This window comes from Lichenostomus cassidix, chromosome 3 (genome assembly GCF_008360975.1).
Source record: "Lichenostomus cassidix isolate B80296 chromosome 3, HeHo_3.0, whole genome shotgun sequence".
NCBI classification, from domain to species: Eukaryota; Metazoa; Chordata; class Aves; order Passeriformes; family Meliphagidae; genus Lichenostomus; species Lichenostomus cassidix.
Genome location: NC_139483.1, coordinates 78,556,479 through 78,567,327, shown reverse-complemented (window position 1 = coordinate 78,567,327; position 10,849 = coordinate 78,556,479).

The following is a 10,849-nucleotide window of genomic DNA, read 5'->3' as shown; positions in this document are numbered from 1 at the left end:
ATGATTCATCATATTTTTGGCTCTGCATAGAAATGAACCAACAGTGGTGGGGATACAACATGGCCTTGAATGCCAGCAGTGTTTTCCCCTCCCCGAAACACACACAATGAAAGAGAATGCTAAATTACCACAAAGGGAATTACTGGTAATACAAACTGGGGGGAAAAGTCACCTCTAAGAAAAACACCAATGGGATATTTTGGAAAAAAAACTTATGCATAAAGTCAACAGGGACTTTATAGCTACATGTGGCATATAGGTTTTTCTGCCATGGTTATCTGTGGCAGGATATTGATGCATTCCAGAGCTGTGGTGATTTATATAGTGAAAAAATATGTACCTGCTGGTTGTCTATCCCACCACCACTCCACAGTAACAGGGACTTACTGTGCTACCAAAATATTGCTGCCTATTATGAGTTTGGGCTCAGAACTGACCTTCATAAACGGTGGACATGAACAGAGGCTTCCAAGGATGTCGCCACTGACATTTTAGGTTTTATACATTTTGCTCTGCATCTACATGGAGGATGTGTGAAGCCATTTTTAATATTGGTGAGTTGAAAGAGTAAGCTCTTGTAACCAAACTTGGCATCACATTCTCCTCTCATTTACAATGCTCAGTTTTGAAGGGAGATTTGAGCCATCACATAGTGTATGTATTTACTTGTTATAGAACATTATACACTAGCCATTTATGACCTGTAAATGGGTTTATTTCCTTCAGAAAGAAATAAAAAGGAAGTCAATACTCAAAAGGGAAAATAGCATTGTCAGTGTTCAATTTACTGTTCAATTTACTTCCTTGCTTCCCAATTAACCTGTTACAACAGTGATCCAATTATTCAATTGATGTGCTTGAGTCCTTCCCTTCTTGAAACTGATTTTTTCTTACTAGTTCAGACTAGATAAAATCAGGCATCTATGTGAAAATAATGTTCACAAACTTAAAAAAACCCTCACAAAAACAGCTGCCATTAATTGTATTTCATTATTTCACATCAGTTTCCAACTTCATTTAATTCTTTCCAAAGTGAGAGAGAATTCCAGTTTTAAATTTTAACTGTGCCCATTTTGGATTTTCACCTCATTTTCTACTCTAACACCTAACACCTAAAATTAAATAAAATAAAATAATGCCCAACCATTGCTGAATAATGAGGAACTTGGGTTGCTGTTAAACAGAAGCCACTTCAAAGTGCTATTAAGGTAACAGCTTTAAACAGAGAATGAAAGGCAAAATCACTGAAAGCAAACCGGCATTCATAGCTCTAAGACAACCCATCAAATCTGGAGCTAGCCTTGGGAAATGCTTTCATAAGCTTTGAGTCAACACTAACACAGGCTGCCAGCTGAAGGAGCAATTCTGTGATGTCCTTACAAAACAGCTCTGGGCTGCCCTGACAGCTCCTCCTGCCACAGATATTGACTGAGGGAGAGGTCACAGGCTCTGGACCTCAGCAGCAAGCACAGGGTTTAATCTCCTAGGCACATCCTACTCTCCAGAGGAAGCTGATTTAATTTCACTGATTTAAATGACTGCAAAAATAGCAATGATTTGATGTTATGAATCAAATTATACTAACTGGGCTGTAAATGGCTCCCATCACAAGATCCACAGGAATGAGTTTCAAATAAAAAGCGAGTGATCCCTGACAGGGAGATCTGCCTGTGTGAGATCCACACCTGCACAACACCTGGAGAAATCTGGCAGAATCTTTCTCAGTAGCTGGCTCTGGGTGAGGTTTATTACACCAGTTATTTAAGCCTACTGCTAAGGTAAAGCCTTGTTGCAGGAACACAGCCTTCTAGGGCTACTGCAAGGACAAAGTGTGGAAAAGGAAAGCTATAAATGTTTCAGACAGGTCTTACCTGCAGCATTTCTTTACATACAATTTATGAAAGAGAACATCACAACCCTACAAAAGGGGTAGAGTCTTCACACCCCAGTATGTACAATGCACCTGCCTTCCCTCCCCTTCCCCCAAATGCAATTAAACAGCATGAATTTAAAACACTGTAAATATTGGAAAGAACTTAGGAAATGCCATGCTTCATTATATCCTTATTCCAGCCCTTTTTTTGACACTCAAGGTGGAGCCAAGGCTGTAAGCACAGCCTGTTTGCCAAACCCTGCTGGCCCTCATGTGCTCATCTCTCGCCACAACAGTCAGAGCACAAATACAGAGCTAAAATTGCACAGTCCTGGACAGAGGGGTGGAGCCACCTACTTTTCAAGGCCACAATGCAGTTTCCTTTTTTTTAATTTGGCAAAGACTAGGATTCCCGGCAAGTATCTTTAGACACACAAAAAGTCACTTTTCTAGATCCAGAAGTAATTCCCTCCTCCTAATTTGAAAGCAAACTTTTTGATAAATTTTTAGCTTGTCTGGCAACATCACTGTGGAAGCAGGTCCTGGTAGAAACATGATAAACACACAGCTCAGAGATACAAGACTGGCGGGAAACCAGGTTACCTACAAAGCAGGTAATTTTTAAAACAGCGGCAAGACTTGCAACCATTCTTAAAAAGATATGACAGGATTTTTTTCTACTACCTATTTACTATGTTGTTGAGGTTTAGAGGATGTTAAAGCAGACCCTACCCTAGAGCGTCTCTACCCAGCCCGTTTCAGCGCCTCAGAGCTCCAAACTCTCTGTCCCAGGGTTGGAGACTGCGCTGTCACCGACCAGGGAGCCATAAGGCTAGCTCTGGTTCGTCTGCTTCCACAACCGGCGGTGATAAAGGAGGCGAGGAGGGTCTATGCGTTGTGTCCATGGAAGATGTTTATTCGCATGGTGCAGCAGAGGCCAACGACCTCCCCGAGGCAGAGATGCCTCGAGGGCGAAGGCCTCACATGCACAGCCACATGTGGAGCATAAACATGTGCTGTATAGACACACGTGGAGCATAGACAGCAAGATGGCAGAGGGTAAGGGGTTTTATAGGGAAACAGAGAGGGGCAGGGACAGCACACTGGCCCAGTGACCTCTGGGTACAGGGGAGGTACAGGGGCGGAGTTAGGAGTACAGGAACCAATAGGGGAAACCCGAGGGAGTGGCCAGGGCCATGTGGGGTGGGTAAGGCAGGACAATAGGTGACAAGTACAGTCATTAAGAAAGGGGTGTGGGGAACTTGCAGCTATTATCACAATACTATGTGCATGGAAAGAATTGGGTTTTCTTGTTTTTATTTTAGTGAGATTCCAATGTCATCTCTTAGCAGAAGTCTTTTTGGGCAGCTCCACCAATTACAGTGTTAGGATTTCAGTAGATAGTGTTACATGCCCTGTGGCAATCCAAAGGCGGTACTGATGGTGATGATTATCAACCTTCTACTGATGAGACTGGTTTTGGGAAAAAAACAAATTAAAAAAAATTAAACAATCCAGATACTATGGTCATTAATACCCACAAAACTTTCCATGAGAGCAGGGCAGTTCAGACACGTGTCCTGCCTCTTGCTGTTGCCCCTTTCATAATCACTATGTGGCTCTTTTTCTTGCACAGGTTTCTTTCCCTTGCTACCTGTGTCACATATATGTGCCATGAATGAGTGCAACTAGCAAGGAAAAGAAAGCTGTGCTTTCATCCTGTTAATGCTGCCACCATCCTTATCCGAGAGGGATCTAAAACTCTTCCTTCTTCTGTTTCTAGCTACTTGCATTATTACATTTATGGGGAGACACCCCCAGATGGGCACATTCATCACCCTGCAAGTGAGAACCTTGCTCCTAACCCCCACCTGCCCAGCTGGGTGTCTCACACCAAATGCACAGCTCCAGACACTTTGGGAGCAGGGGTGATCTCAGGCTTGCAGTCCTGAGAAACAAGAGATACATAGCAGTGCAGTTGTAAGTGTGGTACTCAAGCAGGATCTGAAGATGAGCTGATGATGCTGTCACAGAGTGTGAGATCCTGATCTTACTCCCATGCACAGCACTGTCTCCTCCCTCACCTCTCCCATCACCCTCCAGAGACTGGCAGCTGCTTCTCTTTTCTGACTCTCCTGCCAGGTGCATGAGCAAGACACATGTAGGAGAGACAGAGTTTGAGGATCCTGCATTTGAAGGCCTGAGAAGGATGGATAGTCCCATCTTCTCCAGAGCCCCTCTGCCCTGCTATCTTTGCAGTATGCTGAATTCTCCCAGGACAATTCCTGATGCACAAAGAAATACAAATAGAAGAAAAGCAGGATGTGGAGAGATAGTCAGCCCACAGCTTCCCTATTCCTTCCCAGATTTCTTCCTTCTCTAAAGAGATTTAGCAGTGTTCTGAGTCTTACTGATGTCACAAAGAGCCCAATAGTAATGCTCTATACTGATATTATTTAACTAGTCAAATTTCTCCCTTTTAAACCTCTTTAAAATTACTTCCTTTTAAAATTTTTATTTCTGTTTTTCTTTTCTCTTTGTCTTTTTTTTCCCCTAAAATGGCTGCACACTATGAACCAGTGCATGCTGAAAAGCAATTACTTAAACCACAGTTCTTCAGGAAGGTCTTCAGAGCAGAGAGGAGCATAGGCTGATCATGGCCCAGCAGTGCAATCTTGCTGGGTGCTACAGTTGAACAGAAGCGCAGAGGATACCAAGATTGACCTGGTGTCTGGAAAACTTGACTGGCAAGGAAACTTTGAAGACAGAGGGCATAAGGCAGAAGCACAACCATGGTAACTGTCCAAACACCATCACTGCTACTGCAAAGAACAGAGTATCCCCATGGACAGTAGAAATAGCAGTTCAACACGCAGCAAGGAGTGGTCAGGTAATAGAGCAAAGAAAAACCTATCAGCTCTCTCAGGGTCAAGGTGTTGTTCTTCAGTGGTGTTTGGAAAGGCTGTGGAGTGATGGAGGTCTTCTAGAAAAATCTGCTTTGTATTACACAATTTTGATTTTAGAGCAGGGAAACAGAGTAGATATATGTGGTTTCTATCTTATCATCCTGCCTAGCAGTCTTAAAGTGGAAACTTCATGTGCTCTGCATGCATTGCCTTTGCAGTGGAATGCAGAAAGCTATGTTGGTCTTGTTTATCTGTAGAAGAACGCCAAATTTTAAATGAAACAGTATGCATAGTTATTCAGATCTTTTATATTGGCAATAAAATGCTTTGACTAAGAGAAAAATATTGTATTTCACTATAGAGTCTGTCCCAGGAAAGCATAGATTGGATCAGCTTAGTTCTTTAGTTTGGCTAGGGGAAGATTATTTCATTTCTGTTGCATTTCTCCTCCACCTCTGACAGATCTATCAAAATACTGGATTTACCAGTTCAAGTTTCCAGCCACTGTAAGTTCAGTTTCAAATGGAAAAGCATGGCAGGCATGCTGAACTCTGCTACTAGAAAAATAATACTCTCAAAGCCTGCCAGCTATTTTGAAAGTCATTAAATGACAGAAGCACATCCATTATACGCTCTTCATGCAAACTGTGCTGAACTGGGTTGTAATTAGTTCATACATGAGACCAGCTACTTTATTTTAAGATTTCCAGACCAACCACTTGCAATACTACAGTGGTGTAAAGCTAATTTGATTAAAATGTGTGCTAAAGCTATTCCTAAGTTAGCCTCAAAGGGGTAAAGGTACAGCAAAGACAGATCTGCTGGTTTGAGATGGGGGATTTTCCTTGCTAATGACAGAAACAGTTAATGGGATACAGCCTGGCTTAGGTATCACTCCTTTCAGGGCTTGCAACTCTTTTGCTGTTCTCCGTTTCTCCAAAATATGCACTGCAATGGAATGTAGATGATTTGCCCATGTCTCAGTATATATGCTTCATCTAAAGAGAGGTGGAGGTTGTTAGTGACATATTTGCAAATTCTTGGAGGTATTTCTAAAAGCTGTTAAAAACACAAACCACCCAAATCCAGCCGTCAACATCTGTTGGGGGAAAAGAAAAAAAAAAGCTGTCTGAAAAATCCACAAACCAGGCTACATTACAAAGAGGGATTAGAGTCAATCTTGATGATCAGCCATGAAGCCAAATGTCTAAAGAAACAAAATATTTTAACAGATACATAAGTCTATTACAAGAAATATTTTCCAGGATTCTAAAATCCTGGGGAAATCAATCCTAAATACAAAATAGTATATTTTGGGTGGACAGAACAGTGTAATACTTCTCTAAATTACATTTTTCTTCACTGAATGTATCAGGACCTGATATTATATCTTAGTAATCATCAAGAATGTGATCTGTCATGTTATGATTTAAAACCTCCAGAAAACAGCTCTCCACTTAGGAACCACAAGGTGCACTTATTGGAGATAACCAGGCAGGCTTAACTGTACATGGAAACAAGTACTTCCTGTCCTACAGCAACATGGTTAAAGAGCTGCTCCTGAGAAAGAGGTTTACTTACTATCTCAGACTAAAAAGTGTGCAGAGCATTAGGGAATTTTACACATGTTAGTTTTAGAATTACTACTTACAGTCCTAAAAACTATCTGACAATTTAAATAGCAATCTGCTTGCTGTCACTGTGTAATCTTTTTATGTTACTTTGAAAAAAAGAGTATCTTTTGTATGGTCTCTGTAAACCAATAGGAATTGACTCTCTTGTCTGTAAAAAGACTATGGTAACAAGGTGTTTTCATCTGCATATCTTGGATTTTAAAATATAAAGTTCAAAAGAGAAAAAAAAATATCCAAATAACTAACTTAATTTTATTTCACAAGTTTAGAAAGATGCTTAAATTGTCAATGCACAAACCCAGATGCACTGCTGGGTGATGTGTATACAACTGGAGTTAAAGGAGATTTTATGTCACTTCAAAATGAGGTTCAGTGTGTTGAACACTGCCTTGCTTCTCTCCCTATCTGGGCCTCGACCATGCCTCATGGAGTAAACTATTTTAGACATCCAACAGGAATCACAGGCAGTCAAATATTTTGAGAGAGAAGAGCATTTCCAGCATGATTTGCCTTGGAGCCAAAGGTTCTGTGAGCAAATTCTACACAATCAAATCTTGAAGAAAACACAAAGAGGCAAGCAGCTGGATTTCCATCAATATCATTTCTGAAATGAATGTGACAGGAAAGTAATTCAGGTGCAACACTGTAAACTTTCACAAAGAGAACTGCAATACTTGGGACCCAGGCAGCAAGGAAAAGTCACCAACTACCTGTAATCTTATATGAATTAAATTATCTATATTTATTTGTATATTTAAATATATATTTAGAATCAGGACAGCTTATGTCCCGCAAGACACAGAGCTGGGAAAAGTCAATGTGTCTGTTCATCCCTGAGAAGGGATGCTAGGGAGGTGCTGGATACTGTCATGACAGAATGGTAGTGAGCTGGGAAGTGGGGATTTCAATACACTGCTAGAAACCTCTCTTTTTGAGCACAAAGGGAGTTATGTGCTCTGTCTCCCAAATGCGTGTCCACAGAAATAAATCCTAAACCAAAACTTCAAAGTGGTTGCAGCCCTGTGTACTTTTGTGCAAAGGCAGATTCAAAGATGGTCTGTTACCTAAGCCAGAATTTATATAGTAAGACATTCTTATTTATGCAGTATGCTGGTCTCAGAGGTACTATTTGCCCCCCTCTTTCTTCCTTTGTTAATCTGTTAAACTCAGTTCTTCCATGTTTCAAAAGAGAAATTATCTATTTTCCTTCTTCATGTTTTTCGAAACAAATTCAATACTGCTCTTTCAGTTGGCTGGGGACAGTGTGGGATTATTCCAGAAAGGAAGAATCACTTAAAACCCTCTTGATTGATCAACCCAGACTGACAGGGTATAATTACCAACACATTGTAGACAAATAAGGCACAATCTTAAAATTAACTTCAGAATTTAACTTGTCCTACTTGCTTGCATCTCAGTAGCATTAAAAAAAATGTTATATTTATATACAGACACACTCAGAGTATGAAATGCTGTTTCTTTTAAAGCTTGGTGTCTGCTTGCAGCTGTAAATTGCTCTTGTACACATAATCTTTTTTCAGATATGTAATACCCACACTGCAGGCCTGCAGCAGCTTTTGCAAGGCTGAGGGCACAGAGCTGCTCCCTCCCTGGGGTCACTCTACCCACAGCATAGCAGCGCCTACTGCCTTCCTCACTTGCAGCCAACCTGCAACCCTGAGAGCGAGAACACACCATCTATCCCCCACACCATTCCCTAGTGCATCCACCCTGGCCCTCTTCTCTTTCCCCTCCTTAGTGCAATATCATCCCCCCTCCCACACAGTTGGCCTGTTTCCAGGCCGGGATAGGCAAAAGTATAGACAAGGACAACGGAAAGGTGATGTTCTTGAGAGGGCAGGGGAGGATCTCTCCTACCCTGTGTCACAAAATCCTACCAGTCCCTGCCTACTTTCACAGATAACAACTAACCTGTCTCCAGCTACCAGTTTAAGTCTGGAAGACTGGCTCAGATTTTGCAGCATGTGCCTTCAAAAGCCCTGCTGGTGCAATTAGTGGTATGAAATCTCTGCTTCTAACAGAGTGGGATAGTGCTTTGGCAGGACCTCTAAAAGGAATGGCTTCTATAGCGTTTTTATGATATTGAGGTAAATGGAGAAATCTCTTCCATCATAATTAACTATATTTCAAAAATATGGCTCAAACTTCTCCATGTTCAACCATGAACATTTGAATGTAGGTGCTTTACAGTGTTGGGTGGACATTCACCAACCCTTTCACATGTTCCCCAACATCATTAGAGGTTGGTCTCTTTAGTCCTCGCAGTGGGTGTCACACCCATACACACATTCCTTCACTTGTTTCAGTTTCTGTTTCTGGTCTACTGCCTTCGCTAACTCCCAAAGGCTTACTCCCAAATCCTTACACCTCTAATTGCATGCAGAGATGTCTTGAGCAACAAAACAAGCATTGGGCTTCTGCTGCCCACATCATTTGCAGAGTTTCATTAAGGGAAAGAGAAGAGGTGGTGATGCTTTAGGAGCCAAGATCTGGAGCAGAAAAAATAGCAGTGCTGTCTGCTTTAAAATATGTATAGCCTCTCTCCTTCTGCAGTCCCATCTCTGAAATTTGTATTTCAACCCCTCATTACCACTCAGTGTCTGCCACTTCCCACACTGCTCACAGCACTAGCAGTATATAACACATGGAAAAAAGGTTTTCTATTTTAATAAAATTTCTGATATATTTCAGTCCTGGAAGATCTGAATCACTAGCTCAGTGTATTATCTTCGTGTCACTGCCACTACTTCTACCACAGCAAGTCAGAGTTGGCTTGTCTAGGCATTAAGTATTATTGGGATTTTTTCCCCCTCAACATAGAGTAAGTTACCTGAGCATGCAGCTCTTATTCTGGAATGAGAGATGGAGAAGGAAGGGCGGGAGCAAAGGTTTGTACCACAAAGACAAAACAGCGTCAGCTGTGGCTACTGGACATTTCATGAACTACATGCTGCCTGCCCCCAGTAAGTAGTACCTCATAATACCGAAGTGTCGAGCGCATTTACAAAGTAAATCTTCCCTTCCTTTCCTCTCTTCTCCCCTCACTCTAGAACAGCTTTTGCTCTTGACTTTCCTGCTTGTTTTTAGGGAAAGCCACTAGCCTTTACAGCTGCCTTACTAAATCTTAAGAATGGAAGTTCAGGTGGTAGCCTGACTGTGCAACCACCCTGATTCTAAGGTGGTCCCCAGGATCTCAGAAGGCAATAATTTAGTTCTCACCATCCAAGCTTTTATCTGTGGAAATCAATCCAGAAGCCCTCAACTCAAGCTACAGTACATTTACGGCTAAAATTTTCAAATAAATCCAGTTAAAATTAATGAACAAATGAACAAAGGAGTAGGAGGCAATGCTAGCTCCAAACATTCAAAAAAATGAGTCAGTTCTGCAGAATGAGTTGGATTTTTTTTCAAACCTCTGCAGGAAGCTGCATTCAGGTTCTCCAGGTATTTACCACTCCTAAGGCACTCATGGCTTAAGGGGGAGCTACAAAAGCCTCATGTGGCCAGAGGTGCCAGCTTTTAAGGAAGCCAGCACATGGGACAGCAAAAACTTGGATAAGGGACCTATCAGCTGTCTGAAATCTGTCCTCTCCACGTGAAAAATGCAGGCAAAGGAGACAGTTTCTTCTTTCCACAGATGGGAGCCCTCCTTCCCACCCACTCTCCCCTACAGCTTGTATTGAAAAGTGGTTAGTCATAGCAGGACACAGACACGTTCGTGCCTGGATGATGAGACTCAGATGATAACAAGAACATATTCTTGTCTACAGGCCAGGAGACAACCACGTGGTTCCCTTGCCAGGCTAGACTTCATAATTTCTCTGTGCCAGGGGGAACAAGTCACTTTTGTTTAGCCTTAGTCAGCATTTGGGGAAATACACTGCTTTTACTTCCCACAGTGAGTAAGCTTCTAGATGCTCTTCCACCAAGTTTCCTTTTTGTCTAGGCTTCCGTTTGCTCACAGGATAACAAATCACACACACTGAGCTGTTGGCCATGAGATCTACAGAAGACTAAACAGAATGAGGACCAAGGGCTGCGGACATGGATGAAGCTAACACAGAAAGTCAATTATTCTGTGGCAGGGGCACTTACCTGGCAAGGAGAAAACCCTCACCCTGAGGTCTGGCCCCTTGACACATGTGACATTGCACTTATTTGCAATTCAGTGAGTCGTAGCTCATCATCTCAATTTGAGTAAGACACTAATGAACTGGTCTAAATATCTTTACTGTTTGGTTGCGATTCTCCTGGGAAAATGCTGTCCTCACTTTCAGAAGACATGCACAACACAGTAATAAGAAGGCAAACGTTCCCTGCATTTGGCAAAACACAGCACATAGGTAGAGTAGGAAAAACCATGGTGAGCCTTTCTGGGGGCGCAGTTACTGACCTTGTTCAGGTCTTCATGCTCA